At 45.1% G+C, this 16,987-nt stretch overlaps 1 non-coding gene across 1 annotated transcript; it reads right to left on the bottom strand.

Moving 5' to 3' along the window:
• Positions 1 to 1,446: 1,446 nt before the first annotated feature.
• Positions 1,447 to 1,550, bottom strand: LOC129669711 (U6 spliceosomal RNA). The gene has a single exon (XR_008719066.1). It is a non-coding gene; the product is annotated as a U6 spliceosomal RNA (small nuclear RNA).
• Between the last annotated feature and the right edge of the window lie 15,437 nt (positions 1,551 to 16,987).

Here is a 16,987-nt window from a genome sequence, read left to right on the forward strand (position 1 = left end):
TGCCCTAAACCCCTCAGGGCAACGGCACCAGGAAAGCATGGAAGTGGACTTCCTGGAATAAGGAAACGGTGAGGCTCAGTCACTTACTCCCTCTCGTTTCTTGGTCAGCAGGAGAAAGTGTAAGACACACCATTGTGTTAGAGACAGGAAAGTAGCAGAGGAAGCAGTAGATAACTGTGGGACCCAAGGGGCTGCTCTGGGGAAGGACATGAATCTCTACCTGAGCATTTTAGAGAAGTGTTTCTTCAACTTTCTTCATGCCACTGCTTTTGCCTGAGAAATTTATGACATCCAGGCACATACATGCCAGACATTTATTGATAGTAAATTATAAAAAAACTTTAAAATATTTCTTAAGTGTACATATAATTATACTATTTATTAAAAACAAAACCAGAACTGCATATTAATGAGATGAATGGATTTGTATGTTGGGAATTAAATGTTGACTGAGTATTTGATTCCACAGAACAAAAGGCAGCTTCAAGACTGCTCAGAGCAGATTGCAATTTTGGTTATATGCTCATCAATGCTGAGAACACTACTTACAAAAATACACAGTACCACATGGCAAAGGAATGGTTACACCCTGTAGTGGCTAGTTTTCCCCTAATAACCCCCATCATCAGATTAGTGTGTAGGACATTTTCTTTTTTAAAAAACTTATTTATTTTTTATTAATTACAGTTTATTCACTTTGTATCCCAGCTGTAACCCCTCCTTTTTCTCCTCCCAATCTTGCCCTTCGTCCCTTATCTCCTCCCATGCCCCTCTCCAAGTCCCTCCTCCCCTTTTCTCTGACCCTAGTCTATCAGGTCTCATCAGGACTGTTTTCATAGTCTTCTTCTGTGGCCTGACAAGGCTGCTCCTCCCTCCTCAAGGTGAGGTGATCAAAGAGCCAGCCACTGAGTTCATGTCAGAGACAGTTCCTTTTCCCATAACTAGGGAACCCACTAGAAGACTGGGCTGCCATGGGCTACATCTATACAAGGGTTCTATCTCTATGAATAGTCCTTGCTTGGAGTATCAGGCTGAGAAAAGACCCCTGGATCCAGACTTTTTGGTTCTGTTGCTCTGCTTGTGGAGCTCCTGTCTCCTCCAGGTCTTTCTATCTCCCCCTTTCATAAGATTCCCTGCACTCTGCCCAAAGTTTGGCTATTAGTCTCACCATCTGCATTGATACCCTGCTGGGTAGAACTTTTTAGAGGCCCTCTGTGGTAGGCTCCTGTCTTGTTCCCTGTTTTCTCCCTCTTCTGATGTCTATCCCATTTGCCTTTCTGAATGAGGACTGATCATCTTACCCAGGGTCCTCCTCCTTGCTTAGCTTCTTTAGATGTACAGATTTTAATATGTTTATTCTATATTATATGTCTAATATCTACTTATAAGTCAATACATGCCATGTGTCTCTTTCTACTCCTGGGATGCCTCACTCAGGATGATCTTAAAAATATGGAACACTTCACACATTTGTGTGTCCTCCTTGTGCAGGGACCATGGTAATCTTCTCTGTATAGTTCCAATTTTAGTGTATGTGCATGGGCAAGCATAGGCGTTTTCTTGATAGGTTGTAGCTCTTCATCTAGCGGTGAAGCTTTGTGAGATTGCCTGCATTCGTGTTGGCATGTCAACTGGTGTTGTCCTTGGGCAAATCTGTTTAAGTGATCATACTCTTGATGTTTTATGAGTGCAGCTCATGTCATGTATAGAAGACATACAGAACAGTAATGCTGATTTTCTGAGGAATATAAAAATATTAAAGGGCTTTGTTTCCTGTATTTAAACTATCATGTTTCTGTGAGGAAGAAGACCTTCTCATGCACAGTAAGAGCAAGACAGATCATTAAGTGCTATAAGCAGCCTCACATCTGAGTGGAGGCATCACGGTGTTCCTTACTGCATGCACAGTTACCTAACTGCATGCACAGTGCAAGGCGTGCATGTCTCCCATGTGCAATCAACACTACAGTGAGGTCACCTGAGACAACAGGGCACAGGTGAGTGCTATCAGGGACACCTTGAATTCATTACATTTTGTTTTGAAATTAGTTTTTCATTGTTGAGAGTTCAGAAACATTCTACTGCTGCCAATTTTTTATATCCTCTATTCAGTTATAAGTCTCAGTGTATGGTTAAAACCCACAGCTTAAGATGCCATTTTAAACCACCTCTCTCCCTTTCTTTCTCTCTCTCTTTCTTCTTTTTTTTCTGTCTCTCTGTGTCTGTTTTTTGGTGTGTTGGTGTGAATGCTTGTTTATCCACCTTCCTCAAGAACTTCTGTTTACAAACCATTGTTTGATGGTGGACTTGAGCAAGCCATCCTGGTATTGTTGGAATAGTCTATGTGTTGGACCAAATTTGAAGACAGTGGTAGAGCCATCTTTATTATAAGACTTATGCAAACCCTTGCACACAAATCTTTAGATTTTAAATTAGTCACGCATTGTATGGAAACATGATTCAGTGTGGCCCCAAGCACAACTTGGGTATAGCCCCGAAGAAGCCATAAACAGCTCACCAGGGTGCCTAGGGATTGCTGCACCCCTCCACTAGGGCCTTTGTTGTAATCTGCTATTGCTAAATGGTGAACTTGGGGTGACATGTTCCCAGAACCAGCCACTGTGAAATCTCCTCTCAACCAGAGGAAAGGTGTTTGCTAGCCTTGCACACTCAGTGCATATAGTTTCTGTGATGGAGAAATAGCCCACTAGTGGCACCGTTCATTTCTCAGGCAGTATCGAGTTTTACATATGATAAACCAAAGCAGCTGGCTTTACCACAGGTGAAGCTGAAAAGAAGTGTGGATGACTTCTAGAGGGATGCTACTTCCTGTGGAAAGGCACAGGAACACTGGTAACTGTGGCTGACAGCCTTTCCCTGGTGTGCTCCGGATGGGGTGCGGTGTTCACACAGGCTCAGAAGGCTGAGATGCCAAGGAGGACTCAGGTGGCAAAGAGTAACTCTTCCCACATGTGTGCCATTATTAGACATTCTCTGACCTTCCAGAAAATGTAGCAGCTAATACAGAGTTCTAGGAGCAGAAAAAAGGTAGTTTGGAGCCAACAAAGTAAGAGAAAATGGAAAGTGTTGGGGCTAAAAAGAAGTGTGGCTCTTTTCCATGCTAATGAGAGCAAATCCTGCTGATGGAATCAGGCAGGAATTATGTTGGTGAGAAACTATGTCTAAGAGGTCAGTCCATGTTGCACAAAAGTACACATTGTTTCTTCTTTCTCTGTGTTAGGGCTGAACGCCACTGTCCATTGTGCTGTTGGCTCGGCACTCGGTTCACACTATGATTTTGAAATATCACATCTATCTGGTCCACTGTGGGGATGACATTCTGTAATGCTACAGCCTATGAACACCACTGTCCAGCTATTCGACTGTTGGCATGGCATTTGGGTTATACCATATTATCAAAATACTAGCATCTATCCATCCTACTGTTGGAGTGGCATTTGGGTAATACTATGGTTTGAATGCTTCTGAACTTTGCATGGTGCATAAGGCTTGATGACTCTGTGGTGTTTGGAAGGTAGTGTTACCTGAAGGGTGTGGATCATAGTAAAAAACAAACAAGCAAACAAACAAAAACTTTAGAACATGAGTTCCTGGAAGAGGTTCTGTGATCCTAGGGTCTTCCTTTTATGTTTCCAGGCTCAGAAGTTAACTAGTTTTGCTCTGTCGTGCATTTCTGGCATGGCTTATTTATGTACCCTGAAGCCCAAAGCAAAGGACCACAAGTTAAATTCACCTTTCTTCTTGGTTAGTTAATTGCCTCAGTTATTTTGTTACAATAACAGACACCTTACTAATGCAGGCTGTTTGGGGTTTGATTTATCAAGAATGACATTGTGTGGACAGCATCAATAGATTGTTATTTTCTGAAACGCTGTCCTCTGTTTAATGCAGACGAGTTGCAACGCACCTCCTCATGGAGTGTGTGTGCATTCAGCCATAGGGATGGTGGCACTCCTGCCCTGTTCTCTGAGTTACTTCATATCCTCAACAATATTTGCCGCAGCCCATCTGTGAATTCTAACCATTGAGATAGGCCGAGGATTAACGTATTAAAGCTTCATTTATCCAAACGACCCAGAAACTGAGCATGGCTTTGAGCACTTTATTAGTTACTTTGCTGTGGTCTTATGCTCAGCATCTTGATTTATTTGTATGTGATTGTCTCTTTTTTTTTTAAATAATCAGTCAAGACTTCATTTTATATTCTGGATACAAGCTTTTTTCCCCACAGTTGTGTTGCAAATGTCTTTTCTCTTTTTCTTTTCTACCACCCCTGTCTGTGTCTCTCCGTGGTCTTGATTACTAAACAATTTCTGAAATAATTTAATGTAATATGAATTTTCAGACTTCTTTTTATGAACAAACGCAAAAGGTGTGTTGGTGTGTGTGTCCATCCTCTTTAAGAAGTCCTCAGCAGTTACGACTTAATGAGTTCTCCTACATATGTATTTTTATCTTATGTTCATTTGTTTATATACCCCTTTAAATTAATTTATGAACATGTTATCCAGTGAATCCAAATCTATCTATCTGTCTGTTTATCTATTTATCCATCTGTCTTTCTGTCTATGTATCTATGTATATATGTATTTATCTATCTACAGCTGTCTACCTATCTATCATCTATGTATCATCTATGTATGTATGTATGTAAGTATCTATCTATCTATCTATCTATCTATCTATCTATCTATCTTTATCATCTCTCTTTCATGAGTTTTCAGTGGAAAATAGTCCAAAGGAGATAATTTAGTGTCAATTCTTCAACTGATAGCATGGATTTTAACTGACTATTACACAATAGTATGCCAGCAACTTTTTAAAATGTTGCTATAATTGTTTTCAGATACTGAATCACAGGCATGAAAATATGCGCTGTGAGTCTGCCACAGCAACAGAAGCAAGATGTAGTAAGTAGAGGAAAGTGGAGGGAAGTTTTTAGATTCTGAAAATATTTTGAAGAATTTAGGCACAGTATCTTTGTTGCTACATGTAGCTGGCAGGGAAGATTTAATAATGGCTCCAAGATCTTAGCTCCACCAACATGAATTATGTAACTACAGTTTACCAGGATGGAAAAAACTCAGTGGGAGAGGGTCTAGGGATAATAGCAGGAGTTTATTCCAAGTGTGCTTGTGGATGCACAGAATACTAGATTTCTGAAAGCAGCAGCAGGGTGATCATGGCAGCAGCAGGGTGGTCATAGCAAGTTTGAGGCCATCCAGGATTGTACTGAGACCTGGATTGAAATTTTTCACTAATATTGAGAAGAGTCTCAGGCATTTGTGTTGAAAAAGTGGGCTTCTAAGAGTGAGGTTATGGCAGAGGTCTGGATATGATTGGTGAGTCTTCAGTTCAGCCTGTGGTTTATAACCACTGGCTGGAGTCTCTACCTATAAAGAGAATATGATGGAGGACTCAATGAGAGAGAGAAACTGAGTATTGGTAGTCCAGCTGATGGACCTTAATCTGTTATCAGATTTATCAGATAAATGTGCTGAAGTGGGAATATTGCTGGTGGGTTTATATTATGGGCTAGATTGTGTCCCTTAAAATTTGTATGTTGCAACTCTAGCGCCTTGTACTTTGGAATGTAACTATTTACGGACCTTTAAAAAATGAAATTGAGTTTAAGTGAATGTCTTGGCCCTTATCCATGTAGCTGAGGACCTTGGCACACTCCTCCCTGCAGTTAAAATTTTCAGAGGAAGAGGAGAAGCATGTTTGGAGAAAGCCAGTGAGAGCTCATCCAGAGGCAGTCCTAGGCAGCCATCCAGATAGCCCAGCAGTCTTGTCCGTCCCTGTGGGTTACAATGATGTTTGGATGTCAAGGTGACAAAAGCTTTCTAGTTCTTATTGTCGACTGGACTAAGTTTAGAATCACCTATGAGACACACTCCCTCAAATCTTCCTCTTTGTATGTAATTAAAAAAATAAATTCCTAACCAAAGTAACAAGAAAGAACATGAATGTACTAAATAGGGATTGGTGGGGACAGGACATTAGAGAGAGAGAAGAGAAAGGAGAAAGAGAGAGAGAGAAAGGAATTTATGCATGCAGAGTCCAGGAATGAAAGTGGGTGTTTTTGTTCCTCAGGTCCTGGCCATCTTGTATTTTTATTTTTGAGATACAGTCTCTCTCTCCCTTGGCTTGGAATTTATGACCTATGCTAGACTGCCTTTCCAGCAAACCCCGGAGATCACCTATCTCTGCCTCCCCTGCTCTGGCTTTTGTATGTAGTTTTGGTGCTCACAAGGCAAGTTCTTTGCTGGTTGTGCTATCTTCTCAGCACATGCTGGAAAATGTAAGAAAACAGCAAACACTTCTGAAAGACTCAACAGGAAAGCACAAAAGCACATAGCAGCAACAAAACTGCTCATGATTCCTCATGATTTTCCAACCTGGCACTTACCTACACAGCAGCAGATGCTCTGGGGTATGAAGAGTGCAGGAGGGTAGGGATAAAAACTACAGCTGGGAATTCCTTCCCAGCATGGTGCGTGGAGTCACTGTGCAGGTGAGCACACAGGTGTTTGGTGCAGGAAGTAAAAGAGGTGTGGACTGACCACACCATGCCCTCCCTTATGTAGATTGTAAAACCGGGCAGATAACTTAGCTCCTTTCTAGACCATGAGGAGGACGGGGGGCTCTGAGTACAAGCCTAAAGTACCATCAGCAGTCAGGCTGCCTCTTCTGATGCAAACTGCCATGTAGACGTCCAGCCTCAGGTTGGGGAGACGGCACAGTATGAAGAAGCATGGTACACAGGCCCGAGGACATAAGCTCAAAACCACAGTATAAAAAGTTGGAGGGGCTGGAGAGATGGCTGAGCAGTTAAGAGCACTGACTGCTCTTCCAGAGGTCCTGAGTTCAATTCCCAGCAACCACATGGTGGCTCATGACCATCGGCAACGGAATCTGATTCCCTGTTCTTGTGTGTGTGGAAAAAAAAAAAAAGGTGGGAGTTGTTGAGCATACTGCAATCCCAGCCCTATGCCTGGTCCTCTAAGGAGCACAGGATCCCTGGTTCTTGCTTGTTGGCAACCTAGTTCAAGGAGAGACCCTGGCTCAAAGGAATGAGAAGGAAGATGATGCAGCTTGATACTGCATGGTGTGTTCTGGCATATACACATATTCATATACCAAACACACACAAAAGAAAGAGAGAGGATTGGAGGAATGGAGGGATGGTGCAAGAAAGTTTAAAAAGAGAGAGAGAAAGGAAAGATAAAAGAAAGTCTTCTACTTTGTTACTCGGCAGGATTCATCCACAGGCCACAGGCCCAACCATATACGGAAGTGAAGCCTTATGTTTTGTGTGAATGGGGGCCAGGTGTGTGGAACACACTGAACAGTTCCACAGGACACTGGGGTGACATTAAAGAACCATGAATGTGGAAAAGTGACTCAATGCCTTTATTATGTTGCAATTTTTAATATGCAGTTTCCACTAAGCATCAATGAACAAAAGATAAGAATAACACACAAGGAAGAAAAGCACCCGATAGAGAGAGGATCCCCTAGCCTGACATTGCTGAGTTAAATGGTGCACTAAGTCTCTTGATGTGGCCCACTGATCTCCTGCAATGGAGGCTTGGCTCTGCCAGGGTCTTCTAAACACTGCCACTCTGGTTTCTCTAGATTGTGGGCTCAGTACACACATCAGGCAGACTATCTAGGTGGTGGGGGAATTGCAACATGTACTGGTCTTAGGCTTGTATGTACACAGACAGTCTCTTCCCTGATCAGGGTTGTAGGGCTCTGCAGGCCAAAAACACTTGGCTCCTACAGAACAAAGGCTGGAATCTACCAGTGTGTCCCAGGGATAGTGAAATGACGGAGAGCTACCACAGACAGTCAAGACTGTGGTCAATGCAGTTCCTTTGTTTCTTGGACAGCCAACACCAGGAAGGAAGCTTGTTTCTGCTGTGCCCCCCACACACACCAGGCATGCATGCTACACAGCCATTTCCTCTTAATTGAAGCATTCCCTTTAACTAGGAGGAAGGTGGCTCCAAAGACTCTGAAAATAAAACTTTCAAGGTGTGGGAAGCTGAGACGTAAAAGATTAAAACCCTCTGTACTCATAGGCTGTCTACAGGATCAGTTTTGGTGGCAAAGAGACTATGACTGACCAAATTACCTGCAGGTCTTAAGAAATCCAGGAATGCAGTTTTCCTGAGCCATCACCTGTGCTGGGGTGGGCTTTTCAGTATGTATCTGTCCTTTGGTCATCCAAGCTTCTGTTGATAACCCCAATTAAGCTATATGTTTATTTTGTGTGACACATTGGTACCTCTCTGGGCAAGCATTTGGTTTTGTCTCCCTAGGAAAAATAGCACAGCACCTTCATTTTGCAAGGCGATGAACCCAACATGTAAGTACATAAAATTAACTTAAAAATGCATTTGATCCCTAAAGTCACAGATGTAGAGTTACATAGAGAGAAAGAGGAATAGAAAATTGAGCAAGCATAGTCCCTGAAATGCTGGTACATGCTCAGTGTGAAGACACACAGGACATGTCTGTGTGCAAGTTTGCTGGCCAGTTCATCTATCCCAGAGGGCAGTATGGCTCAATTCAAGATGGCTCTGCCTCTGACCTGAAGAGAAGATTCTCACGATTTGGATGGCAGATGGCACTTGTCCTCTTGTGGCCTTTTAAGCAAGGGACATCAATTAAAGATCAGGGGCGGAGTGAGAGGCTGGCACTGCCTGCATTTGGCTGACCTTGTGTGCTGCACCAAAGAGCCCCATGTCTATCTTCATTGATTAATCTCTATTAATAAACCTTACAGATTGAGGGGTATAGTATGTGGTCAAAGACCAGGTGCCAGTGTAAGAGCCAATGTACAGACAGAGACCCCACCTCATTACCAAAGAGCCGCTGGCAAGTTTACTGGGGCCTGGGCCACAGCTCACTTCAGCTGGCTAATTATTGAACTGACCCTGGCAATTTTCAAAGGAAGAACATTTCCTCTCTGAGAGCTGACCTTGCCTCCTATCCTTGGAGCACCGTTCCTTCCTCCAGGGATTCTTGTGGTGGAATCTGAACCCAAAGAGCTTCATGCACAGAGGCAGGCAGAGGAGCTGAGGATTAGGAAATCAAAGGAGGCTCCCACGCTCCTACTGCAGCTCCTGGGCATGAGAGGTGCTCTCCAGCTAACAGCAAGGCATTGTTAAACCAAGACATGGTGTCTAGTTGATGGAAAAGAATTGTCCCCTCAGCAGTAAAGGGGGAGGGGTGTGAGGATGTCCAAAATGACAGCTTAAAATAGCAGCATGCAAATGAAGAAGTAAAGCTGCAGAGGCACCTGCAGGCTACCTTATGGAGGTGGGTGAGGCAAGCACATCCTTACAGCCTTGCAGAGGCACAGTTGGGCATCATCCTTACACCAAAACATTCTGGAGTTTACTGGATGGAGGCATCTGAGTTCACGTTGCAAATGTAAAGCAAACACAGGCCAACATTCCTTTGTATTCTTTATTGTATTTGTTCTTTTTTAAAAAAAATGGTCTTAACACTATTTTTCAATAAACTATGGTCTTAATCTAAGCCTCAGGGGGTAACAGCTTATCTGGGTTTTCAAACTTGTAGGGGTGCAGGGAAAACTCAAGGACTTTGTAAGATTGACACCCTGACCTAGAGCCATATGTCGCAGCCTCTGGAAGTGAGGGAGTGATAAGGATTGTATTAGAAACTCTTGTGATAAGAGAATAGCTCACACCACAGGGGACTGATGAGCCTCTGTGAATAACACTAGATCTGGTGCTAGTAAATGCAGTGCAGCCATTTATTTACAGTAGAGGTTATAGAACTATTCATACAATCCGGAAAACATCTGCAGGTGTATCTCTGCTTTAACTAACTGGCAGACTTGGGAAGGCTCCTGTGCGGTTACCCACCAGCAGGTAGCATGATGAAACGCCCACGGCTTTATCTTACATAGCTCCCTAGAGCAGCGCACCGCTTCAGCACACAGATGATCTTGCCATGGATGGCTGTGGTGGAAATTGGTGTGAATACTGTGTCACATATCAAGCAAGTTCTCTGCACACAGCCCAATTAGCCTTTGCAGGAAAAGTGAGATTTAACATGGAGAATATAAATAGAAATGAGAAACATACTGACACTGCAGACAGCATGTGCTGCATAATGCTTGCTCGGGCAGGTAACCGACACCATTATACTGCAGTCGTTAGTTTAACTACTGCTGTCATTCTTAGCTGTTCTCAGTGTCACCATCCAACCAGAACCTCATCAGGCCCCACTTGCTTGGCTTTGGGATCTTCTCACCTGCTCAGAACCGAAGTAGTCACATACCCAGTCCCCAGCCTCAGCTGTGTCCCCAGAAGCACCGACCTCCTGCTGCATGTGTGGGTCACACAACCTTTCTATCAACCATGCTTCTCTTCCTCTCAAACCCTGTCAACCCAAGGTCTCCCTCATCCTGGCTTTTCTCCAGAGCTGCCCCAGAATCCACTCTTCTTCCTTTCATCTCTTTATTGGATGGTAACTAACACTATATCTGTCTGATGCATTTTGTATTCAGTTTCCCATCCTGCTTTTCAGTTCCCTTACTGCCTGCCTACTGCCTATGGTGGCAAAGTATGTTTCATTTCTCTACCTTGAGTGTACAGTGGGTGTGTGGTACAGTTGATGTTTGCATAAATGAATTCTGTCCCTGACACCAAAAATCCGGCTGATTTTAAGATGTGTACCACCATCATTTCTGCTATATGTATAAGGAAACTGAACTCATTTGAACTTGCATACCTAAACTCCCACGTCAGTCACAGTGTAAAGCTGGGGTTCCCATTTAAGAGGGATGGCAGGCCCAGGCATCCAGCTTCTGTGTGGTTAGAGATCACTTTTTGACTATCTGTGGGAAAGTATGCCATGTTGTCACTAAGTCCACTTCCTGCTTTGAGAAGACCTCACAAGAAATATGAACTTTGTCTTCTCCCTATAGTAGTGATAACCCTCCCCAGTGCTGTTCTTGTGGGACCCACTCCTGCCAGAACCACAGTACCAAGTCTGTACTGCCTGCCAACGGAGCATCCACAGAGACCTGAAGCAGCATGAGGTGACAAGCTCCTCACAGGATCTGGCCCTTTTTCTCAAAGCATGCCCATAGAAGAAGAAATGGCATTCACTGGTGCTGGGTTCTAGGATGCCCAGGTGTTTTCTGTGCAACAATAACTCTACTTCTGCACAGTAGGCCTGTGGTCAGAACATGGGAACCTCCGTCCCTCCTCTCAACACTTCCTTAAGTGTGTGGGAGAGATCTGAGTGGCCTCTAAAAAGGGCCGGTGCACAGGGACAGATTAGGACACTCTGCATGCCCTTGCCCTGGATTCCTAGACCAGGGGCACAGTGGGCATGGCTGGTGTTTATACTAGAGTGTGACAAATGACAGGTTAGATTTCACTAAAGACTCAACTAAGTCACGGGAAAGCTAAATCATCTCTGCTGACTGAAGGGTTTCACAGCATAGCAGCTGAAATTTGAGCACAAAGAATGATTCACAGCATCTATGGTTTACAGTGCTGTGGTTTACAGAGCTCAGAATTCCTTCCACAAGCCAGGTGTAGGGGTGTGTGCCTGCAGCTCCTAGTCCTAACACTGAGCTGGAAAACCCAGTGAGATCAGGAGTTTGAGGGCAGCTCAGGTCCCAAAGCAATATGCTGTCTAAAAGAACAAAACTAAAGAAAGAAATGAATTTTCAGTCAATGCTCCCTTGATGGAGTGCAGCTACACCCTGGATCAAGTTGCTTAGCTGTTTGACATGGTCTGGGGGTTTCCTGCATCCAAGTGCTTCTGACCATCAGCATTATCTCAAAGCTTTCCTTCGACTGACACTGAACTTGTGACCTTTAGCTGTTGGCTCAAAACGATCATGTCCATTCCTACCTGGACTGCAGGTGCTCCTGTAACTTGCAGCTGTGACGCACTGGGCTCAGCTCATGTGCTCATGTCTCTAAGAAGCCTGGCCCAGTCCTTCCTGGGCCATGGTGGAATGGGTCTTCCTCTCCTTATCCAAGAGCTTTGGCAGTTGGTATGTGACGCAAAGAATTGGAGGCTGACAGTGCAGCTCTGCCACTATGAGTGTGGTGGGACTGGACCTCTCAGTCACCGCAGGTTCCTCAATGAAGAGTGTTAATGGTGACAATTCCACTGCTCAGAGTTATTGAGTCATTGTAGTGAAGACCTTAGAGCAGAGGCTCTCAAACTGTGGGTTGTGACCCCTCTGGGAGCCGAACAACCCTTTCACAGGGGTCACCTAACTGCATCATAAAACACAGATGTTTTTATTAGGATTTTTAATACTAGCAAAATTACAGTTATGAAACAGCAACAAACATAATTTTATGGTCAGAGGTCATCGCAACATGAGGAACTGTATTAAAGGGTCGAAACACTAGGAACAGGTTGAGAAGCACTGCCTTAGAGAAAGTCATTTTGGTGAGGAATCTATTTACTCCTACTGCAAACTATGCCCTCTCTCCTCCGTACTGAGCACACATCACGGCTCTGAGGAGATCCCAGATTCCCAGACACTTCCACCTTGGTGCCACACGCAGATGGACACAGAACGTTAACCAGTACGTTCTGTTGGTTATGGTGGATAAAGTCGAGAACCAAAACTATGCTTGAGATTGATCCTATCACCGAACTTCCAAGTAGAAGGACTCTGTTCCTAATGCTTGCCAGTTATGTTCTATGGATGCCAGTCTTGAATTTGAGTACCTCCGGTTAGCGTGATCCCAAAGCTGACCCAGCCTTCAGGCTTTGGTTTTGCCTTTCCACTTAGGCAAATGATGCAGTTCACTGCTGACTAGTCTAGTTTAAAAAAACTATGCTGTTACCGTTCTTGGCAAGAAAGAATTGTAAGTGGTGTTGAATTGTTTTCTAATTTATTTATCCTGCTTTAAAGCAATGTTCAGTATATTTTAGTTTTACCTGTTAACTTTTCTTGGTCTTTATTAGGTGACAACATGTGTTAGTGAAAACACAGGAACAGTAACGCAATTCAACACGGAGGACGAGGGACGCTTTTCTGGTAGCACCATCAGCTTCTTTGACAGTTACCTGTGTTCTTGCATTATGTCCAAACTATTTCACAAGACTAAAGATCATCTTGAACATACAGAGTTTGAGTTAACATCATAATTATTGTTTAGGAAAAGGAAGCAACTTGCGTTAGGCAAGAATACATGGGTGGTAATCTGTCCATTTGCTGGTCATACAGGGCCACAGACAGTCTACTGTAGAAATGCGTTCAGAATCAAAAGCCCGGTTTTGCTTGGCAGATGCCAGAAGGGCCGGCATAGGAGTGACTTGGGTGAGTAACACTGTCACCTCAAACTGGCTCTGATGGAGTCCTACCTGATGGGCTAGTTCTCTATAACTGAGATTTGTTTAATGGCCTTGTTTCCCCAGTTAGAAGCTTTCAGCTCCCCCCAACCTCCTCCTTCCTCCCTCTCCTCCTCTTCTTTCTTGTTTGCCCTTGTAATTAAAGAACTACACCCTGTTTAAAAACAAAAGTGAAAGTAAACTGTCTATATTGGTCAGAAAGCCTCTCAGGACATCAAGCTGTCACCATGTTGAATGGTGGGTATGAGACAGGCTGTTCCCCACCTCAGGAACAGGTGGCTAAGGTCGCTTTGAGACACAGGGAGGGTTGCTTCACCTCCTGAACCACTTGACTCTGGCAGGGCCTCTGCATGGGCTGATCTGAGAGGAAGGCTAACAGTTATGAGCAACCTCCCTTCTTTGCTGGCTAAGGCCTGTGCCGGAGAAAGTTTAATTCTGTACTGTGAAAAGATTCAGTAAGTCACCGCAAATCACCCCAAGTGAAGCCCAAACTGAGTAATTTACACAGCACTTTGTGATCTTCAAACACTTCGCAGGGGTAATTATTCATGCCCGACATGGGGCCTTGGGGCCCAAGCTCCCTGTTTGTTCTAAGGCAGAGCAGAGGTGTTTGAAACCGGCAAGAGACGAGCAGAGTTCCTGAGATCATGGCTAATGTGACACCCCCAGGCCTAATCTTCTCAGAGCACTGGGATAAAATAGTGTCCATTACAGAATCAGCCTTCATCCTGCCTCCTTCTGAGCTGGGCCACTCTGGCAGCCAGCTCAGAGACAATTGAGAGAGGCCAGACTTAATCAGGCCTTAGGAGCCGGGCAGGAGGATGAAGCTAATCTCCACATTTAGTCCTTCTGTTTGTGTGGACCTGCCTTGCCTGGCCCTGGCAGATCAAAGGAAGTTGGCAAAAATCAGATTAAGCCTGGAGAAAAGGGAGGGGGTTTGAGCTGTGTGACAGCCAAAATTTTTCCCCCCTCTTTGCCTGTGTTGTGTACATTTACTGAGACCACACAGCTAATCCTGTGAGCTTTCAATACACCCTGATTGCCTTTTCTTCTCTCTCCCCTCTTTCTACCAATAAAAAAGCCATTAAACTAAAATTCTGTATGAACTGTGAAAACGCTGCCACCAAAGGCTGGCAGAGCACCTCAACTCTGTTGAAGTTCAGCGACGTGAGGGCTAGGGTGCCACGACGGGGCTGCTCACCCTCCTGCACAAGGGCAGTGCCCTGGCGTTTCTGGATGCCGAGACGCAGAAGAGCACAGCAAAGCCAGCAAGAGACGGTGCTATTAACGTTGGCTGTCGTGGAGCCGGGGAGGTGGTGGGGCAGGCTCAGGAGTGTTGAAGTGACATCTGATCTCAGGGACAGCCACCTTGCCACAGAGAGCTGCAATGGAGAACATATGGGATGGACCAATTAAACCAGCACGTGTGTGTTTCCTTTTGAGAGTACGCAGCCACAGCATGCTAAAATCTGTTTTTATTTCCTTCCTCCTAGGTGTGTTTTTGTGAGCAGTGCCATCTCATCTCTCCTCAGTGGCTTCTGATGCTGTCCACAGTTCTTGGGTCCTTACAGCTCAAGACGTATGGACAGATGGGTAAGGAGAAGCAACCGAGAGGGATTCACACTCTCGATGCTGCTGGCAGTCTCCCGCTGTTTGTAAACAGTGACATGTGGGCACCAGCCGTGCCCTTCAAACTAGGAGAAACGTGTGCCACTAAGTTGAATGCACAGAGGCAACCTTAAGTTGGTACCCAGAAGCTCAGAGCAGGTTAGTTAGCAAGCCTGAGGCAGGGATGGCAGGGTGTGGCTAGCAGAAGCAAGGCCAGAGTGGCCAGGGAAGCATCGTCAAAGGGCCCTTGGTCTCTCTCATTCCTTCCAGTGTCTTGCAACCCCCAAGTGATGCCAGAAGGGAGCTGTAAGGCTGGCCGCTGGGTCTTGGCAGTGGCGCTCACCTCATTAGAGTGGATTAAGCCGTGATGCTGAGAAGGATAAAAGGTGAAAAGCCAACACAGCGCTGGGGCGGCCACCGAAAGCTCTGAGTGTCATTTGTGCACTGTCGCCATTATTGACTTGCACCCATGTGGTTCGCACTTTTCAATTACCGTCTGCCGGCAAGGTGGCTGGTAATTGCAGAGGCTAGTGCATGAGCACAGTGCCAGGGGACCCTCCTGGCCCTCTGTACCTTCCTTGATGCTCGACTCCAGGATGTTCAAAGACAAAGGTCCAGGGCCTGGGGCCATCCCTAAGGACGTGGGGAGGGGACAATGCCATTAACAAAATTAATAAATGAGACTCATGCCTCCCTGGCAGGGTGGCCTGAGATTGGCAGCCACTATGAAACAGGGGCCTTGCAGGGCTCTGCTGCAGAGAAGAACTGGGAAATGCTCGGCTTTGAAGCTCCGCCCCCCCAAAAAAAAAGCAACAACAGAAGATAAGCACAAGTCCCTCATGCAGCCGCCTCAGCCCTGTGCAGCACTGTTCTCCAGGACTCTAGAGCTCCAGCATAATGCAGTATCCCTACCATCAGGGATGTGGCTTTTTTTACTCACTTTGTAGAAAATAAGGAAAAAGCCAGACTAGATCAACACAATTCAAGGTGCAGTCAGTTGAATCATTTTTCAGATTGCAGAGGGGACGGAATTTCACTGAGTAAAGCCTGTGTGGACAGGGCAGGGCAAACAGACCCAATCCATGGTTCAAGTCAAGGAGCTGCTTTATGCTGATCTCTGCAGCCTTCCTACGCCATTGTGAGATTTTCCTCATTTAGGGTCAAGGGGTTGAACCTTCTGGGAAAGGTGAGTGAGAAAGCCCCTAGGTGTCCACTCAGCATGCAGGAGCATTGGCCTGGGGACTGTGCATGGCTTAGGGTCTCAGGACTGAGTAGAGTCACTGTCAAAGTACCTGGCCCTGTGGTCTCCACCTTCTTCCAGGTTTCTGGGTTGGAAGAAAAGCCAGATCTGTGCAAAGCAGTGAGTCTCAGCCCTACAGGAAAACAAGGCCAACGTTCAAGACCTGCCCTTTTCTGGGGTGAGCAAGAAGGTCAGGTGTGGGTTTAACAACGTGCTCGCCAGCTGCAGTTGGAGCTCCTGAGCCTAGGTCTGTGCTTCTACCTACAATACCACACACTCAGCACGCTGCTTCTGATTCTCAGCAAATCCCCTGGCGCTCTGTGTGTGTAGTGGTATGTGCACACACGCACATGTGTACAATGTGCGCACATGGGTATATGCCTGTGTGTCCGTACGTATGTGCGCAGGAGTGGACATATGAACATGCACCTAGATGTGTGTACAAGTAAAAATGCCTGCGTTGTATGCGTGATGCTGAATGCACATGTGCATGTGTGTACATTGTTCATGTGTGTGAAAATGCATGCCTATGTGTTTGTTTATGGTGTGAGACGTATGTGCAGGTGAGCATGTTCATGTCTGTATATATGTGCATGCATATGTCTGTGTGTGTGCCTGTCTACGTGTCTCATGCATCTGCATGTTTGAGTAAATGTATATGCATGCACGTACATGCATGTGCTGACATGTACTTGTGTGTGTACATGTGTGCATGTGTGTCTCCCACATATGTGTTTGTGA

The sequence above is a fragment of the Psammomys obesus genome, unplaced genomic scaffold (genome assembly GCF_907164565.1).
Source record: "Psammomys obesus unplaced genomic scaffold, mPsaObe1.curated_primary_1811, whole genome shotgun sequence".
NCBI classification, from domain to species: Eukaryota; Metazoa; Chordata; class Mammalia; order Rodentia; family Muridae; genus Psammomys; species Psammomys obesus.